Consider the following 19555-nt stretch of genomic DNA (forward strand, 5'->3'; position numbering starts at 1 on the left):
GTGATCACTAATATTGTTGAAGAAATCAGAACTGTTAGCTTTACCAGAGCTCAAGCTCATGTTGTAATGGGCCATCAGGCAATGTCCCACAATACGAACTTTCAAACTCAGCTCAAGCAGTGGTTGAAAGCAAATCAGTCTTGCAATCACTGACTTTTAAGTTCTTAGTAACGTATTGTATTGTTGTTTTATTGTAATCTTTTGTTATTTCTTTCCTTTTTGTATCTTTGTGTCACCTGTTTAGGGACTACAGATGTAAATTAGCATATACTTGCTACAATCTGGCATATTTACATCTTTTTAGATGTTCATCAATGTGCACTGTCCCTATTAAATAAATAAATAAAAATAATGGGCAACTAGTTTGTTGCCATGTCTTCAATGCTAAGTTAATGTCCTGAAATTATGAAAATAGGATCTCTCCTGTTAGTCTTTGGAAATCACAGGATAGGAGTGAACATTGATGCAGTTCAGGTATTATTCAGTAATTTCTGTCGCAAAAGGTTATCTTAGGTACTTATACTGTACTTTGTATGAAGTGCAAAATGTTGGCAAAAGTGGGTTTATAATTAATCCACTGATTGTTCATTGATACTGAGAATTAACCAAACACTGTTCAGCCTGCCAGGAGCCAGTGTCTCCCATTAAATGCACTTTTGAGCATTTTAAAGTAAACTTTAATTCCACTGAGTTAATCCAATGAGTGTTCTCCATTTATTGTGTTTTGGGGGTCATTACTATTAGATAATGTGTTTTTAATAAAATTAGTATGTGCAGTTGTAATTTCTATTGTGGAATTCTTTTAGGTCAAGAAAATTAAGTTGACCTGAATATGATGGATGAAATGGAAAACTAAAGATAATTAATACACAATTATCACTTGAATACTGCACTCAAAAAAAAAAAAAGTTACTACAATCCAATTATTTGAGTTAATTTGAGTATTGTACACTCAAAATAAGCAAGTTACTGTAATCCAGTTATTTAAGTTAGTTTGAGTACTGCCAACTCAAAATAAACAAGTGACTATAATCCAATTTTTTTAAGTTAATTTGAGTACTGCCAACTCACAATAAACAAGTGACTATAATCCAAAATTTTTAAGTTAATTTGAGTACTGCCAACTCAAAATAATTAAGTTAATCAAATCTAATTCATCTAAGTCAACATAAATTAATTTTTTTAAGGCAGCAAGTTTGCATATTTTTTTTTAGTAAAGTCAACTTATAATATTTTACAGTGTACACATGGAGGTGGCTAACTTTCGTAACTGACTGGCCTCATAGTTTACTTTTTAACCAAAAATCGAGACTGTTCTACATCATAGTACAACATAGTAGCATTGTAACATTGCACATTGTAACATTGTACTCGGGGATTTAAGCATTTATTCACAAGCATTTTCGCCAGAAAAGCTCCTTTTATGCCAGGCGGCCGCTAGCCTCATTAGCTAACATAGTAGCATTGTACTTCGTCAACATATGTAAAATAAACGCTAACTGCACGGTTTCTTTGCTTTGAACCAAAAATCGAGACTGTTTTACGTCCATAACTATGAAGAATTCGGGGATTTAAGCATTTATTCACAAGAATTTTTGCCAGAAAAGCTCTTGTTACGGCAGGCGGCCGCTAGCCTTATTCGCTATCAGTATATACTGTATAACGATAATTAAGGGCTATTCTATTCTATAATAAATTGGGATTGTGTATAAAATTTATTAATAATCTATTTACATATCATTATAATTGATTCTGCATGTTTTCTTCAAGTATTAAGTTTCTGATGTTAAATTGAGTGATTTATTACCTGTTGAAAACTTGCAGTAAATAAAATAAAAATAAAACGCTGTTTTGGTCATAAACTTATGATATGTTAAATATTGCTATTGATCCTGGAAATATATGTGATTATCTCTATATTTGGTGATTTTTGTGCATCTACTGGAAAATCTGAGACTTTTCATAGCCATTTTAAGTTGTGTTATTCTTATACAGTATATGACACGCCTCTACAACATCGCGTGGACATCGGGGACAGTGCCTCTGGATTGGCAGACCGGGGTGGTGGTCCGGGGGACCGGAGGGTGTGTTCAAATTATAGAGGGATCACACTCCTCAGCCTCCCCGGTAAAGTCTATTCAGGGGTGCTGGAGAGGAGGGTCCGTCGGGAAGTCGAATCTCGGATTCAGGAGCAGCACTGTGGTTTTCGTCCTGGCCGTGGAACAGTGGACCAGCTCTACACCCTCGGCAGGGTCCTCGAGGGTGCATGGGAGTTCGCCCAACCAGTCTACATGTGTTTTGTGGATTTGGAGAAGGCGTTCGACCGTATGCCTAGGGGAGTCCTGTGGAGGGTGCTCCGGGAGTACGGGGTGCCGAGCCCCTTGGTAAGGGCTGTTCGGTCCCTGTACGACCGGTGTCAGAGACTGGTCCGCATTGCCGGCAGCAAGTCGAATTTGTTCCCAGTGAGGATTGGACTCCGCCAAGGCTGCCCTTCGTCACCGATTCTGTTCATAATTTTTATGGACAGAATTTCTAGGCGCAGCCGAAGCATTGAGGGTGTCTGGTTTGGTGGCCTCAGCATTGCATCTCTGCTTTTTGCAGATGATGTGGTGCTGTTGGCTTCATCAAGCCGTGACCTCCAACTCTCACTGGGGTGGTTCGCAGCCGAGTGTGAAGCGGTTGGGATGAAGATCAGCACCTCCAAATCTGAGACCATGGTCCTCAGCCGGAAAATGGTGGCATGCCCTCTCCGGGTCGGGGATGAGATCCTGCCCCAAGTGGAGGAGTTCAAGTATCTTGGGGTCTTGTTCACGAGTGAGGGTAGGAAGGAGCGGGAGATTGACAGGCGGATTGATGCAGTGTCTGCAGTGATGCGGACTCTGCACCGGTCCGTTGTGGTGAAGAAGGAGCTGAGCCAAAAGGCGAAGCTCTCGATTTACCAGTCGATCTACGTTCCTAACCTCACCTATGGTCACGAGCTGTGGGTCAAGATCCCGGATTCAAGCGGCCGAAATGAGCTTCCTCCGCAGGGTGTCCGGGCTCTCCCTTAGAGATAGGGTGAGAAGCTCGGTCATCCGGGAGGGGCTTGGTGTCGAGCCGCTACTCCTCCGCGTTAAGAGGAGCCAGTTGAGGTGGCTCGTGCATCTGGTTCGGATGCCTCCTGTACGCCTCCCTGGAGAGGTGTTCTGGACATGTCCCACCGGCGGGAGGCCCCTGGGTCGACCCAGGACACGCTGGAGAGACTATGTCGCTCGGCTAGCCTGGGAACGCCTTGGAATCCCGCCGGAGGAGCTGGCTAAAGTGGCTGGGGAGAGGGAAGTCTGGGCTTCCCTGCTAAAGCTGCTGTCCCGCGACCACACCCCGGACTAAGCGGAAGATAATGGACGGATGGATGGATGGATGGATGGATGGATGGATGGATGGATGGATGGATGGATGGATGGATGAATGGATGGTTATTCTTATATAAAAATAATTAATCGGGATTTTATAATGGAACGACTTTGAATTTTTTGATGCCGCTGCTAATGGAGACTCATACTATATGGCTAATGTAGGAGCCTGTTTTGGTTTTAGGTCGGTAGCAGGTTTGGTTTTGTAAATATTTGAATTTGAAGTTTTTGAAAATAGGCCCCCCATGAATCGGCCCCAATTCCTGTGTCATGTCAGTAGGTTATGAAGTCTATGGCTTATTTATGAGGGCAATAAAACTATAAATGTCATAATTGTGTGTGTCTCAGCTCTTTTTTCTTTATGCAGCACCTGATTGAGCCAGATTGGCGGGGTGATGCGACACACCTGTGCTTGATTAGGAAAGCTCAGTATTTAAGGAAGCCTGTCACCATCTGCAAGTGTCGGACTATTGCTTGCTATTTGCCTTGCTTACCGCCTGTGTGTTCATCGTCATCCTTCGAGTTTCCCGACGTTCTACGGTCGTATTCTGGTTTGGTCATCTTTACTTTAGTGCTATTTTGGGCTTTGTAGTTAGATTCTTGTACTCTGTTATATTCATGCATTCTAGCGTGCTCTCTTAGTTGTACTTGTTAAACTCGCGTTTGTTAGCGTGCTCTCTTAGTTGTACTTGTTAAACTCGCGTTTGTTAGCGTGCTCTCTTAGTTGTACTTGTTAAACTCGCGTTTGTTAGCGTGCTCTCTTAGTTGTACTTGTTAAACTCGCGTTTGTTAGCGTGCTCCCTTTGTTGTACTTGTTAAACTCGCGTTTGTTAGCGTGCTCCCTTTGTTGTACTCATTAAATACAAACATTTACTCTACTGATCTCCTGGTCTGTGTTTTGGATCCACATTAACGGCTTGCCGCTCATAACAATAAAACTCAAATGACATTATCTCCCATTTTACTTGGTTGATTGACCTAAAATAAAAACGAGCGTGGACCTCAACTTCCACACTTTCAAATGAGACCAATCAGTGGCACGTGGGTGACGTAATTACAGAGTGATGAGGCTTCAAAGATGATATGCGTAATTTTGTCGTTGCCGCCGACATGTTTGGTGTTTGAAGGGTTAACTTCAACACCAATTTGCAACCAAAAATATACAGGGGGCAAGTTATGGGGTGTAGAAATGAAGTCGCCCAAGTCTTTTAAAAGCTGCAGAACCGAATATTGCCACTGAAGGCTTGCCCCATTCTGAGCGATCTGTCATAGTGTCCTATTCTCAAATGCCCAATTTCACCATCAAAATAAACCTGTTTCAAGCTCGGTATGAACTTTGGATTTGGAATGTATCACTTCATGACAATTGTAGAGGGGGTGAATTATAGCACAAGAAGAATATGCGAATTGCACCCTGAACTGAAATTTGCACCTTTGGTGGGGGTAACCGCTGTCACACCGCGTTGCCCGGTGAGAGAGCTGCTGTGTTATTATATTCATTGTGTGTGGATGAAGCGAGAAAAAGAGAGCGAGCCGTTTTTGCGGCTTGAATCAGATACAGAGGGCTAATTAGCTCATCATGTCCCCAGTGTGTTTGTGTTGTTGTTACGGTTGATTATCCTAATGAATGTGAATAATTGCAAACATGTATACATGATTATATTGTGCTACAGTTCGAGGTTTGAAGAGAGCAAAGGACTCAAATTCTCTTAGTTACAGAGTAGAGCAATAGTTATATCTTAGAATGTGTTTATATAATACAGTACGCTGTTATTCTTTAAAGAAATGCTAAGTACATTGGTGATAGTACATTCACAAGAGGACTATCTCTGTCTGACAAAAACAAATATGAAACCCTAGCTTAGTGTAATATAATTACACATGGATACACTAATTTTCTTTTATTCACCACGGGGGAGTAGAATGAAATTAATTAGGCCCGTTGCACACCGTACCACATGGCTGAGATTGACTGAGTAAATGCGCAGTGTGTAACTGGTTCTTAAGGCCTCTGCCCCTCCCTTCTGAGACCTGGGCCACCTCTGGCAGGTGTGCATGTTTCATCCAATTACAGGTTGGACATCAGACAGGTGGAGCGGCTACAGGTGCACGCAATCTCCATCAGCTACCTTTAATAAGCCAGTGGACGCCCCACCTCGTCGCCCAATCATCTTGTCTGGTTCCTCCGTCAGTTGTTTCTTGCATTCATTTGATTATTTTCTCTGATCAGGACCTGCTTTTGCGTGCCTCCCGTTGGATTTCTATGCCTGCCACCTTCCCAATCTCATTGCCTCACGCAGGCTCACCTACCCCGAGTGGAAAGCTCCCCACCCCATGCAGCAGTCCCCTCGCCCTCTGCCATGGCTGTGGATTCAGTCACGCTTTTTTCCCCGGTCTCAAACAAATATATCATTTTACTCATCACAAACTCGCGCTTGTCTGCTCAGGGATTCCATGTACCCTAACACTGGTCATGGCGTAGTTCAAAATTTGACATCACAATACAGCAGCAATTCAGTTTCAAAAAGTACAATACACTGTAGTTAATAGTCTCAAAACCACATACAGGTTTGCAGATTTGCAGCGCCGGTGCATGTGATATATAAGATAATTAATAAAGCTTAAGATACTAGTAGTTATATAAAAAAAAAAACTTTAAAATGATATAAAAACATGTGAAATATTGAGTTAGTTATATAAATTTGGACAAAAGTTTGTAACTATTCTTAATATTTGTTGCAGGAAAATTACACTTACAGTGTATTACTGGAATCACTAAGGCATGTGTAAGTCATTTCACCTTTGAAATTTCCCACACATACAGTGATTACTTTAAATTCAAAATGTAAACTCATGGTTTGGTAAAAAAGGGACACTAAGCAACATCATCTCATTCTCCTTTGGAAAAAAATGCTATTTTTTTTTATGTGTGCCCCTGTTGATATCAGTTCAAGTGAAAGCACTGACACGGTAAGAATCCCAGCAATAAACAATACCTCTTCGTTTTTAATGAAACTTCCATCTACAGTCAACAATTATAAGGTAATCACACACGTTGGGCTTCCATGATAAGAAGGCGTCATGTATCTCTTATGTCCTATATTCTGCTTGTTTTCCTTAAACTATGGTATAAGCGCTATTTACAGTGCCTTGCAAAAGTATTCGGCCCCCTTGAACCTTGCAACCTTTCGCCACATTTCAGGCTTCAAACATAAAGATATAAAATTTTAATTTTTTGTCAAGAATCAACAACAAGTGGGACACAATCGTGAAGTGGAACAACATTGATTGGATAATTTAAACTTTTTTAACAAATAAAAAACTGAAAAGTGGGGCGTGCAATATTATTCGGCCCCCTTGCGTTAATACTTTGTAGCGCCACCTTTTGCTCCAATTACAGCTGCAAGTCGCTTGGGGTATGTTTCTATCAGTTTTGCACATCGAGAGACTGACATTCTTGCCCATTCTTCCTTGCAAAACAGCTCGAGCTCAGTGAGGTTGGATGGAGAGTGTTTGTGAACAGCAGTTTTCAGCTCTTTCCACAGATTCTCGATTGGATTCAGGTCTGGACTTTGACTTGGCCATTCTAACACCTGGATACGTTTATTTTTGAACCATTCCATTGTAGATTTGGCTTTATGTTTTGGATCATTGTCCTGTTGGAAGATAAATCTCCATCCCAGTCTCAGGTCTTGTGCAGATACCAACAGGTTTTCTTCCAGAATGTTCCTGTATTTGGCTGCATCCATCTTCCCGTCAATTTTAACCATCTTCCCTGTCCCTGCTGAAGAAAAGCAGGCCTAAACCATGATGCTGCCACCACCATGTTTGACAGTGGGGATGGTGTGTTCAGGGTGATGGGCTGTGTTGCTTTTACGCCAAACATATCGTTTTGCATTGTGGCCAAAAAGTTCAATTTTGGTTTCATCTGACCAGAGCACCTTCTTCCACATGTTTGGTGTGTCTCCCAGGTGGCTTGTGGCAAACTTTAAATGAGACTTTTTATGGATATCTTTGAGAAATGGCTTTCTTCTTGCCACTCTTCCACAAAGGCCAGATTTGTGCAGTGTACGACTGATTGTTGTCCTATGGACAGACTCTCCCACCTCAGCTGTAGATCTCTGCAGTTCATCCAGAGTGATCATGGGCCTCTTGGCTGCATCTCTGATCAGTTTTCTCCTTGTTTGAGAAGAAAGTTTGGAAGGATGGCCGGGTCTTGGTAGATTTGCAGTGGTCTGATGCTCCTTCCATTTCAATATGATGGCTTGCACAGTGCTCCTTGAGATGTTTAAAGCTTGGGAAATCTTTTTGTATCCAAATCTGGCTTTAAACTTCTCCACAACAGTATCTCGGACCTGCCTGGTGTGTTCCTTGGTTTTCATAATGCTCTCTGCACTTTAAACAGAACCCTGAGACTATCACAGAGCAGGTACATTTATACGGAGACTTGATTACACACAGGTGGATTCTATTTATCATCATCGGTCATTGAGGACAACATTGGATCATTCAGAGATCCTCACTGAACTTCTGGAGTGAGTTTGCTGCACTGAAAGTAAAGGGGCCGAATAATATTGCACGCCCCACTTTTCAGTTTTTTATTTGTTAAAAAAGTTTAAATTATCCAATAAATGTTGTTCCACTTCACGATTGTGTCCCACTTGTTGTTGATTCTTGACAAAAAAATTAAATTTTATATCTTTATGTTTGAAGCCTGAAAGGTGGCGAAAGGTTGCAAGATTCAAGGGGGCCGAATACTTTTGCAAGGCACTGTATTTTATATTAGGTGTGTTAGAGTAATACAACCAGTTGATCAGTAAAAATGGGGAAAGACATTATTCCCTGATTGATTATACTAAGTGTGTTAAACAATGCGAACAGTTAGACAGTGACCACGAGAAAAGATGCTATCTCCTTCACATTTTACACAAAACTCAAAAAATGGGCCAGACAAAACTATTGGCACCCTCAGCCTAATACTTGGTAGCACAGTCTTTATACAAAATAACTTTGAACAACCGCTTCTGGTATCCATCAATGACATTATTACAATGCTCTGCTGGAATTTTAGACCATTCTTCTTTGGCTATTTTCTAGTGCTTTTTGAAGTGCGTTTTGGGTCATTGTCCTCCTAGAAGACCCATGCCCTCTGAGGGAGACCTAGCTTTCTCACACTGGGCCCTACATTATGCTGCAAAATTTGTTGGTAGTCTTCAGACTTCATAATGCCATGCACACAGTCAAGCAGTCCAGTGCCAGAGGCAGCTAAGCAACCCCAAAACATCAGGGAACCTCCCCCATGTTTGACTGTGGGGGGCGTTCTTTTCTTTGAAGGCCTCGTTTTTTCCCCCCAGTAAACTCTGTGTTAATGCCTTTTCCCAAAAAAGCTCTACTTTTGTCTCATCTGACCAGAGAACATTCTTCCAAAACGTTTTTGGCTTTCTGAGGTGTAGCAGCCGCTCGGAATGATGACGTGAGAGCGACTGATGTGCAAGGTTTCTTTATTTTTCAAACACTCCTTACGACACCGTGAAACTAAAAATTAATACAAAACAAATAACATTTCACAGTGATCAAATAACAATTCCAAACAAAATAAGATACCTCGCTGCGCTCTCCGAGGCGTGCAAATCAACATGAACAAGGAAGTGCCGCTACAAGACAGATATCGCTGACATCAGCTGGTCAAATCAAGTAACAGTTGGCATTTGTTAGATGTCAAAAAAAAAAGAGGCAAAGCATGGATATCGTAACTCAACAAGGAAGCGAGCTTACTGGCTCCTGAGTTAAGACGCAGCTGTCTGCTGATTGACAACCGGATGTTACGTCGTTTAAATACGTGCAGCATAGGTCCAAAATCCATAAGCAATTTACAAAATAGAAAACATTGTTCACAAATGTAATAAAAATACACATCACTGATATTGGCCTTTTATACTCCAACCAATCATTCATACTACTATACTTTGAATGATTCTAAATAACATACGTAATAACATTTGTAATTAACTTTGCCTAAGTTTTGGCAAACTCCAGCCTGTCTTTTTAGTCAGAGGTGGGGTCTTCCTGGGTATCCTACCATCGAGTCCCTTTTCATTCAGACGCCGACGGATAGTAAGGGTTGAAACTGTTGTACCCTCGGACTGCAGGACAGCTTGAACTTGTTTGGATGTTAGTTGAGGTTCTTTATCCACCTTCTGCACAATGTTTCGCTGAAATCTCCCGTCAATTTTTCTTTTCTGTCCACTTCTAGGGAGGTTAGCCATAGTGCATGGGGCTTTACACTTATTGATAACACTGCGCACGGTAGACACAGGAACATTCAGGTCTTTGGAGATGGACTTGTTGCCTTGAGATTGCCCATGCTTCCTCACAACTTTGCTTCTCAAGTCCTCAGACAGTTTGGTCTTCTTGCTTTTCTCCATGCTCAATGTGGTACACACAAGGACACAAGACAGAGGTTGAGTCAACTTTAAACCATTTTAACTGGCTGCAAGTGTGATTTAGTTATTGCCACCACCTGTTATGTGCCACAGGTAAGTAACAGGTGCTTTTAATTACACAAATTAGAGAAACATCACATGATTTTTCAAAGGGTGCCAATACTTTTGTCCGGCCCATTTTGGAGTTTTGTGTAAAATGATAATGATTTAATTTTTTTTCCCCGTTCTCTTTTGTGTTTTTTCATTGCTAGCAAAATAAATGAAGATATTTTCTGGGAGAAACTGAGCATTATCTGACAGCATTGCAGGGGTGCCAATACTTTTGGCTAGCAGCGTAAGTGTCAAACACTGTCCTTAGTCATAGCCAGGAGTGAAAAAAAATGTATTTGAAGCATTTAATGTTTGGAAAAGACAAAAGAAAGCCAAATTTAAAGTTGATCTCTCGCTGAGTTGTTTGGCTTACCGGCTGTGTAGCACAAAGAACCTCGTCCATCTGTTTCTGTCTCGATGATTTGTCTGTGAGTTGGAGGTTAATGGTACTTTGCATGAAGATTAAGTGTGATCTCTGACAGCTCAGCCCCTGAAGAAAGACGGATGGTCTACTTTAACAGACAGCCGACCTTTGGGCCACAGAAAGTGAGTGTGTTGCATGTTGAATCATCCTCTGTTTTGTGTGGAATAGCCTGGGTAGAAACCTTTAACATCACTCGTAGGGAATATTTGTTTTACTTTTCTTCCCATACATTTTAAAAACATACTATATCCTTAAAATGTTAAAATCTGACTGTAGAAGGATTAAGTTGTGCTGGTGTTTGCAACCACCAAATTGAAGAAATCAAAAAGGAATGGTAATTTCATTGGGGCCTTCTTCCTCAGTAACTTTGAGAAAACCATTTCTTAAAACAGCCAAGCAGCTGCAAGTTTGGTGTTTTTTAATTGCTCTTATAGGTGTACGCTACATGGGGAGAAAAGGTTAAGGTGCCTAATAAATACCGTCTCTAAATGTCACAAAAAGACAAAACTGACATGTTTGTCTGCATTTCTGATTCTGTCTGTGGATCACAGCACGAAACCCTTTTGTTCAAACTAAGAAAATATCTGGTAACAAAAAGAATTCTTGGTATCCAGGAACGATTGAATAATACATTGCAACTCCCTTATACTGTATAATAATAAATAACAGTGCCAACCAAGGACCAAGAATTCAATTTCTTTCCATTTAACACACAGATAGCATAGACTTCTATCTCAAAGTATGGCTGTTGACTCCTTGTTCTTGCTGGGTCTCTGTCAAAGGTCACAGAGTTGTCAGTCCCTAATTTGTCAGCCCAATAGCAAGACAGAAATATATATATACATACTGTGTATGCTTTAGAGTGGGCTATTCAGCTATTTTGATTAAGACCTCAGCAGTAGAGGTCGACTTACTGTACATATCGGCCGGCCGATATATCGGGCCAATTTATAGACTTTTTTCCCAACAATGGCCATGGGCCGATTAACTACAAATTAAGCCCACGGTGCTACTAAATACGCTCACGTGCTGCTACGGTAGATGCATATAGAACTAGAAGCAAAATGACTGACTCGGCAAGGTTAGCACATGCATAGAGAACAAGATGACAAATGACAGACTCGCCGCCGTTAGTAAACAGCTGCCATCTTAAAGCAGTAGACTTCTCAGGAAGGCTCTGTTGTAGCGAACCCTCCTAGCGAACCTATGTAACTTTTTATCTAAAATACTCCATCAATCGGCAAAATCTTTACTTGAATCTATGTTTAAATGATGAAACAGTTTTAAAATCTTCACATGTTAAAAGTAGATAGAAGAGAAATAATGCAATAACTAATAATAAATTTTAACAACTTTAACGGTTGATTCAAAACATTAAATGACTTCCAGACGTAGCAAAGATTAAAATGTAGTTATCGCAACATCTGCAATACCCCTGTGTGTAGTCAAGTTTAGAGTAATGTATATTGAGGCGTGGTTTGTGGCGTGGCTGCAGTCAGACACTTCTCGCTTGGAGGCTACAGGAAGCTTCAGGCTTGCCTGTTTTGTAAATATTGTAAGATTTTATCTTGCATGACAGAATATGCAATGTGGTTGTATTAGGGATAATGCAATGTTAGCCTTTTAAAGGGTGCACGGAGTGATTCTTCCACTCGAAATGCAACTTGTATCGTTAGCATAGCATTCGCTTTAGCATGGCCAGCATCCTCTTAAACTCTCATTTGTTTATATCTCGTTGTGACGTCCTGGCGGGTTTAATTATTTTAAAATAATGTACTGTTCTTGTTGAATGTGTATAATCATAAAAAGAAGCGCTGCGTTCATTGGATTGTTAGCACTAGACTGAATTGGTTCTTTAATCTCAAATTGTTGCAAATTTAAAGCCTTTAAACATGTTATTTTTAAAATTGCCTTCATAATCTACATGTTTTAAAAAGAAAGTTTATTGGCCTCAAATATCGGGTGACAAAATTGGCAGAAATTTTTTTCAGATATCGGCATCGACGTCGGCATTTGAAAATCCCACATTGGTCGACCTCCTCTCAGCACTTTGTCTGGCAAATGGGAGATGGAAAATAAATCGAAGAGATCTGTTCTGTGCTCCCTGGAGTAAATTAGAATTTCGTTAAATGCTAGCAACAGCTATTGGTACGTACTGTATGTGGTTGAATAGATTGCCATTTCATAAAAGGAAAGCCGATCTTAGTGATTCGTCTTCTTCAATTACTCGGCAGTATGTCAATGCCTCTGTTCAACCCGAATTCTACCTCTATATTACTGTATATTTGTACGGCTACGTTAAACTCTGGTTTAAAAGATTATTTTCAAATACTTGAAATTTCCATGGTTTTTGTTGGTGTTCAATAGAGGAAAGTAACCAATCAGATGTATCAAATTTGACTAGAGCAAAAATATTAGCTTTGAGTTGAAAACAGTAATTGCTCACAAAATACATGTTTTCTCAAATATTTTTTGCCTCTAAAATTGAGTTTTGGGTGAAATCAATCAGACAATTAGTAAAAAAAAAAAGACACAAACACACACATCAAGATACTTTTTTTTTTACTTTTTCAGATGACTTAAAATAATCTAATCTTTTGGTCTCCATGTTTATTGTCATAAAATGCTATGTTACAATCTCCTTGAAAGTCAGTCAAACTTACACTTACGGTGGATCACAAAACTGAGTACACCCCTCACATTTCTGCAGATATTTAAGTACCGGTATATCTTTTCATGGGACAACACTGACAGAATGACACTTTGACACAATGAAAAGTAGTCTGTGTGCAGCTTATATAATAGCCCCTCAAAATAACTCAAAATATAGCCATGAATATCAAAACCCCTGGTAACAAAAGTGAGTACACCCCATGGGAACTACGTACATCCCTAAATGTCCAAATTGAGTACTGCTTGACATTTTCCCTCCAAAATGTCATGTGACTCGTTAAAGGAGTGCTGTCAGCATTGCTGCAGAGATTGAAGAGGTGGGGGTGGTCAGCCTGTTAGTGCTCAGATCATACGCTGCACTCTACATCAAATTGGTGTGCATGGCTGTCACCCCAGGAGGAAGCCTCTTCTGAAGACTGTACACAAGAAAGCCTCCAAACAGTTTGTTGAAGACATGTCAACAAAGCACATGGATTACTGGAACCATGTCCTATGGTCTGATGAGACCATAGGACAGGTTCCGATGGTCTCAAGCATGTGTGTCATGCCTTCAGTCAACCATTGTGGTGGGAATGACCCCCCTCCACCTCTTCAATCTTTGCAGCAATGCTGACAGCACTCCTGTAATGAGTCACATGACATTTTGGAGGGAAAATGACAAGCAGTACTCAATTTGGACATTTAGGGATGTATGTAGTTCCCATGGGGTGTACTCACTTTTGTTGCCAGGGGTTTTAGATAATAATGGGTATATTTTGAGTTATTTTGAGGGGAAAATAAAGTAACTCTATAATATAAGCTGCACACAGACTACTTTTCATTGTCTCAGTGTCATTTTGTCAGTGTTGTCCCATGAAAAGATATACTTAGATATCTGCAGAAACGCGAGGGGTGTGCTCACTTTTGTGATACACTGTGGATGGCACTTTGCAGTTGTTTTTTTAGAAAATTGCTGGCACTGAAAGAGTTAATAAGTTAGAAAAATGACATACTTGGTGTTGTGAAAAATGTAATAACGTGCTGTAGTTTAAAATCTTGCCAGTGTTAAGTCGAGGGTGCCCCGTGCGTTCCCAGTCACTTAACGCTGCAATTATCGATTCTGCAGATCACTACCGTACCGAGTAGACTAAAGCTATTTGCTGTTGTGAAATGACACCCATGTAATGAGCCATAATCGAGCTGCAGCGATTATAAAAGTCCAGCAATGAAATCGTCTCACGTCAACGTTGTGAAGAAGAGTCCACTCTAGTGTACCTTCACTCCCTCCTCCTCCTCTCCCACCAACTCCCCGCCTCCTTCTTCTGCTTGTCCCCCTCCACTGTCGCTCCCCCTTTCATAAATCCATTGGCGGTGGTCTGTCTCAACTATCCAGCGCTGCGCCCGTGTCAGCGCGTCTGTTATTGGGGCCAAGTTGGCTGCTGACGGAACTCGTCCAGTCTCCCTCGGCGCTCGAACAGTGGAATTATGAGCAGAGCCCAGGCTGCCTCTGCCACCCTGTCCTGAGCCCGCGTCCGTTCCGCACCGTGACAAATTTTCACCCGACACGATGGAGACCGGAGCCCGCATTTTCTTGCTTTTCCTTATCCACCAGGTAAGATTGCGAGTGCGCGAACGCATGCTTTCGGGTCACGATGGGCTTTTCCAAGTTTGTTCTGAACACGTACAAAGCACAATGTGATGCTTGTGTAGCTTGTCACCGCGAGTTGTCGCCGTCGCAGCAGGTGTACGGTTTATCTGCATGACTGAAGTCATGTCGACCTACTGAATTACAATTGGAGATAGATGAGGATGGATAATTAGAGTGAGTGTGTGGAGCTGATTGCTCCTCAGTCCTTGTCCCCAGTCGCATCTATATTCCACTCAGACACCAACTTCAACGCCTCCCCCGGTACCCCAACCCATCTCAGCCCCTTTTTCTGGCATAGAGAGAAGGACCAAGAGAGTGAGGCGACTGGGGCTGTCAAAAGAAGCTGAAAGTAAGAGGGAGTTATAGCTCGGCTGCTCTATTTGTTGCATCCCCCTGGGTATTTCATTCGCTCCTCACAGAAATAGTCTCTTGGGATGCTGAATAAAGACTTAATTTCCCACTGTGATGGAGCCTCTCTTCTGTTTGATCTGATGTTATTATAGTTGAAAAAAAAAAAAAAAAAAAAAAAAAAAGATCTCCCAGTTGTCTTTAGAGGGCTGGTATTAATTTGAGAGGAGAAAAAAAGCATCCCACGTTCAATGATTTTCATCAGTTTCCAAAGTTTAATTTTGAAGTACTGTATTCTCACATGACAATGACTAATGCTGTGACCTGTGACCTCATGGCAAATTGCTTGGCATTCACTAGATCCATGAAATGCATTGACGTGCCACTAACTGAAGTGCATGATAAAAAATGACTCATTTCAAATGTGAAGGCTTTTTGGTCAAAATTGAAGCTTTCAGTGTAAAGAGCATGTTTAAGTACACTTAAATGCATTTTGCAAACCTGGAAAACATTTTTCATTAAGGTTCATTTCACTTGTTTTATCCTTTCCTTTATCATAACTTTTCTTTCAAATATAATTTACAAAACATTTTTGTTCTCAAAATTTTATAGCCAGCGTTGTTAATCAAACTGAGGTGTGTTATGTGCAATACATACCTTTCTGTCTTCCACCTCTAAAACGTTAAGTTAGATAGGACAAAAAAATAACAGACACAATCTAAATACAGCAAGAGGCAGCTGTCGGAACGTTGTCTCACAAGATTGCATGAATTTTATGGTTTAAGAATGTAAATAGAACTGTAATCTCCTTCATTAATCAGCACAATTCCCAAATAAATCTGATTATTGGATGAATTCATAATATCTGCAGTGAAATACTCTTCTACTTGAATGTACCAGGATTGCAAACCTGTTGTCTTATACTTTCAGATCCCATATCAGTACTGTGTATCGTCAAAACATAATCAAAGGATATTATTTATAGACTCTCTTATTGTGATGTCCCACTCCACAACAAACTGCTATGTACGCAAATCAACATCTACTCTGCAATGAATCCTTTTTTTTTTTTTTTTTTTTTCAAATGAAAAACCGAGAACTCTCAGTGCGCATAGCACTGGTTTGAAAAAAGCTCAGCACAGCTGGGAGCTGCAGGTGGAAAAAAAAGGGAAAAAAAAATCACCCTTCCTAGCCTAATTGCTATTCACATTCCTTCTTCCTTCTTTGCCTATCTTGCGTAACCTACTAATGTTTCTTATTTTTAAGGATTTATGATTTTAATCACAGTTTAAATTCTAGGCTTGCACTTATTCACTGGTAGACTTTATAGGCGTGGTGCTCAATGGACTGTTAAAGGTCCTGTTTAAGGCGCTGCATGTGCAGCGAGTGGAGAACAGGGCTGTGTGATGGAGGAAAGAATAATTCAAAACAGTTTATCTTGGATGGAGCTGACCTACCAGGTGACATTTGTACTGTAGTCTACAAATACACACGGAAAACACTTCATTTTAGAATCCATCGCTCCTGTTTATAGACTCAGGCTGGACCAAGTGACATGTCCTGATTTTGTGATCTAATTTGATCAGAGGATGAATTGCTATGGCTAAATTAGTTTTACAAATGTGGGCCCGATGTTATCAAAAAAAAAAAAAAAAAGCAGATCGATACAATACACACACAACTACTTGAATGACTCACACTCGGTGAAAAGGGGGAACAAAATCTAAGGTGCATAGACCATCAGATAAACCTGCCAAGTATATTTCAGGTGTTCAGGAAACACCGTTATTGAATATGGTATGTAGGTGTGAAACATTTCAATGTCAAAAAGACAGTTGCTTATCAGCATGGGTAGCAACAGGTGCTGCCTGTAAAAGTGCATCTCCTTTACATCGTCATTTTAAAATCTATTTGCAGTCATGGACTACAGTCGTAAATCAAATGACAAAGAGAGATGTTGAGTCAATACATGCACTTTCTGCTTTGCTGTGTGGGTTTTCACCACTATGAAACTCATCCATGTCGCAGCGTCAAGCCCATGGTGGGTCACAATGAATCATTTTTCCACAACCTTTGGCAGCTTATTCCTCCAGGGAACATGCGTGTGAGGGATCGGTGTCCTTTCAGACTTACCATCTGCTTTAGTGCTTTTTTTACGCATGGGCTTTTTATAATGGAGACAGGAACCGTGTGATGAGCTAAAAAGGCTAATGAGAAACGCCAGTCATTATGGAAGTGTGAGCTCTTTGATCCATTCGCCTTGCTTCTCCATGTAGTGTAGTTAGTGCATTAAGGTGATTGTATTTAAATTTTCTGTTTGAGCATTGCCATAATGCTAGGAGTACAATATGTAAAGGTAGGCAATCTAAAATGAGGTACTATTAATAGTGTACTGCACCTGTAATACACGAGTGACTTCAAGCACTATTGCTAAGGATGAATAGTCACGATGTAAGTGAACACTAAAACACCATGTAAAATAGTATAAAAATTGAATTACTGTTTTATTGATTGATGAATTTCCATAGCAGACACAATTCTGTTCTTTAAATCATAAACAAGTCCGACTGAATCTACAGTGTCTTTGCTGGTTGTTTTTTAACTCTGCATTTATATATATTTGTTATCATCAACATTTATATTGTGAGTATTGTACTTTTAGATGATAAAAGTAGAAATTCGTTCTTCCGCTCTCATGGCCATTCCTTGCATGTTCACTACAAGTTTTTCCACTTTTGACTGGAGTGCTACAGTATAACTTTGTTTACCTGCGGGTTCCCTCGTGAGCGTGTTTGAGCATCAGTGAGCTGTGATATGCTTTAAGGTCAAACACTTTCTTGACTCTATCGCGGGAGCGTATGACCTTTTATTGGACAAAAAAAAAAAAATCTTTCCATCTTTGTACACTTTGACCAAGCTACCTGAGGGAGTGAGCTAGTGAGCGGAGGAAGGACAGGTGTAGTGAGAATTGTAATTTACCTAAATATGTCCCCTCAGTGTTCCATTAGGATTTGCCCACATTCGTTATAAGTGGCTAATTATTCCAATGGATGTTGCACATTGCCACAGTAAAACCTGCCAAGTGAGGTGGTAAAAATAACAAAGTACCCCGTGTGGATTAATGGCTTATTTTTGAAGAGAGGACATGAAAGATTTGAAATTCACATGTGAAGGACAGAGCAGTGAAATGCTGTGTTGTTGCTCCTGTTGATCGCACTTTCGTCTCAGGTCATTGTCCTCATGTCAATATTGTTGTCAGACAAGCACACCTCAAAGGTGACATACCGTAGAAGCCAAAGTAATTCACTGAAAACTGTGTAGGAAACAGATTCTCACTCCACACTTTGGCTGTCTCACACTTTGTCTCCTCCAGCCACCTGTGACAAACACCCACTGTATTCCATTGCACATATTCATGAGGCGCTCACCCATTCGGTTTTCCTCTCTCCTTTCAAAATCCAAATATGAAAGTTCCTTCTCTCTATTCGCCACGTGCAAAAAAATTCTTTCAGCAGGTAGCATACTTGATAACTCTATGCTGTGTCGTATGTGGGTCAATTCATGTAAAAGGGCTCATACTACAGTCATTTTACAGATAATCGTATCAAGCGATGAAAATGCAAGATGTTATCCGTTTTCCATGCATTGGGCTATTACTGGTGGGTTGAATGTGTTTATCATGAGAGACGGCTTTATCTTCCCTCACTACAGACTACAATGTTGCAGATTTAAAAAGTCCAATGTATTGATTTAATGGTGGTCAGTAACTGACGTTTGACTGTTAATATGAAGATTGATGATGGCGTTAAGGCGGATTGAATTTTGGAGGAAATTAGTGATTTATTTGAGTTTTCACATAATAAGTGCATTACTAATGCACGTTCGCTGTTTTTAAAAAGGAAAAGCCATAGGAACGCTTCTTTCAACTGTAAAACTGCTGAGCAGCAAAAATAATGTAGGAATGGTCAGGAAGTGTGATTGTGTGTGACTGTATTGTTTGGCATGTCACATGTTCTCTGAAGCACTCTGGCTCTGCGCCTGTTATGATTTCGCTTTGTTAAAAAACTTGACAAGTATCAAACCCAAAATCTATTTATATTTACTTCTTTTTAAGTGTTTAATGTTATCAGTCTTTGGCATGGGCAAAACAACTGTCTGAAGAGAACTTACCAAAAAAAAAAAATATATATATATATCAGAAGCGATATTGACAGATTTGCGGAAGACCTTTTGCTATGAGGACTTTTCATCTTTGTGGTAGCTATATTCAAAACTCTTTAATATGCTCACTGACTCATTTCATGACAATAGTTGACAATTGAAGCAATAAATCATGTAATCCTTTCATTCTTTTTCAATAAGTCAGTATAACACTCATGGTGGAGGTCCACATGGATGGTCCATCACTTTCCATAGCTAATGACCACTTCTTTGTCAGAATCCAAGCGGCACTTCTACTGCTTTCAGCAATACACGGTAACCCATTTCACAAGATTCAAGATCAATTAATCTATTTTCATGGCCAGTCCAAGATTTAACCTAAATATTAATAAATAAT

This window comes from Corythoichthys intestinalis, chromosome 5 (assembly GCF_030265065.1).
Source record: "Corythoichthys intestinalis isolate RoL2023-P3 chromosome 5, ASM3026506v1, whole genome shotgun sequence".
Taxonomy (NCBI): domain Eukaryota; kingdom Metazoa; phylum Chordata; class Actinopteri; order Syngnathiformes; family Syngnathidae; genus Corythoichthys; species Corythoichthys intestinalis.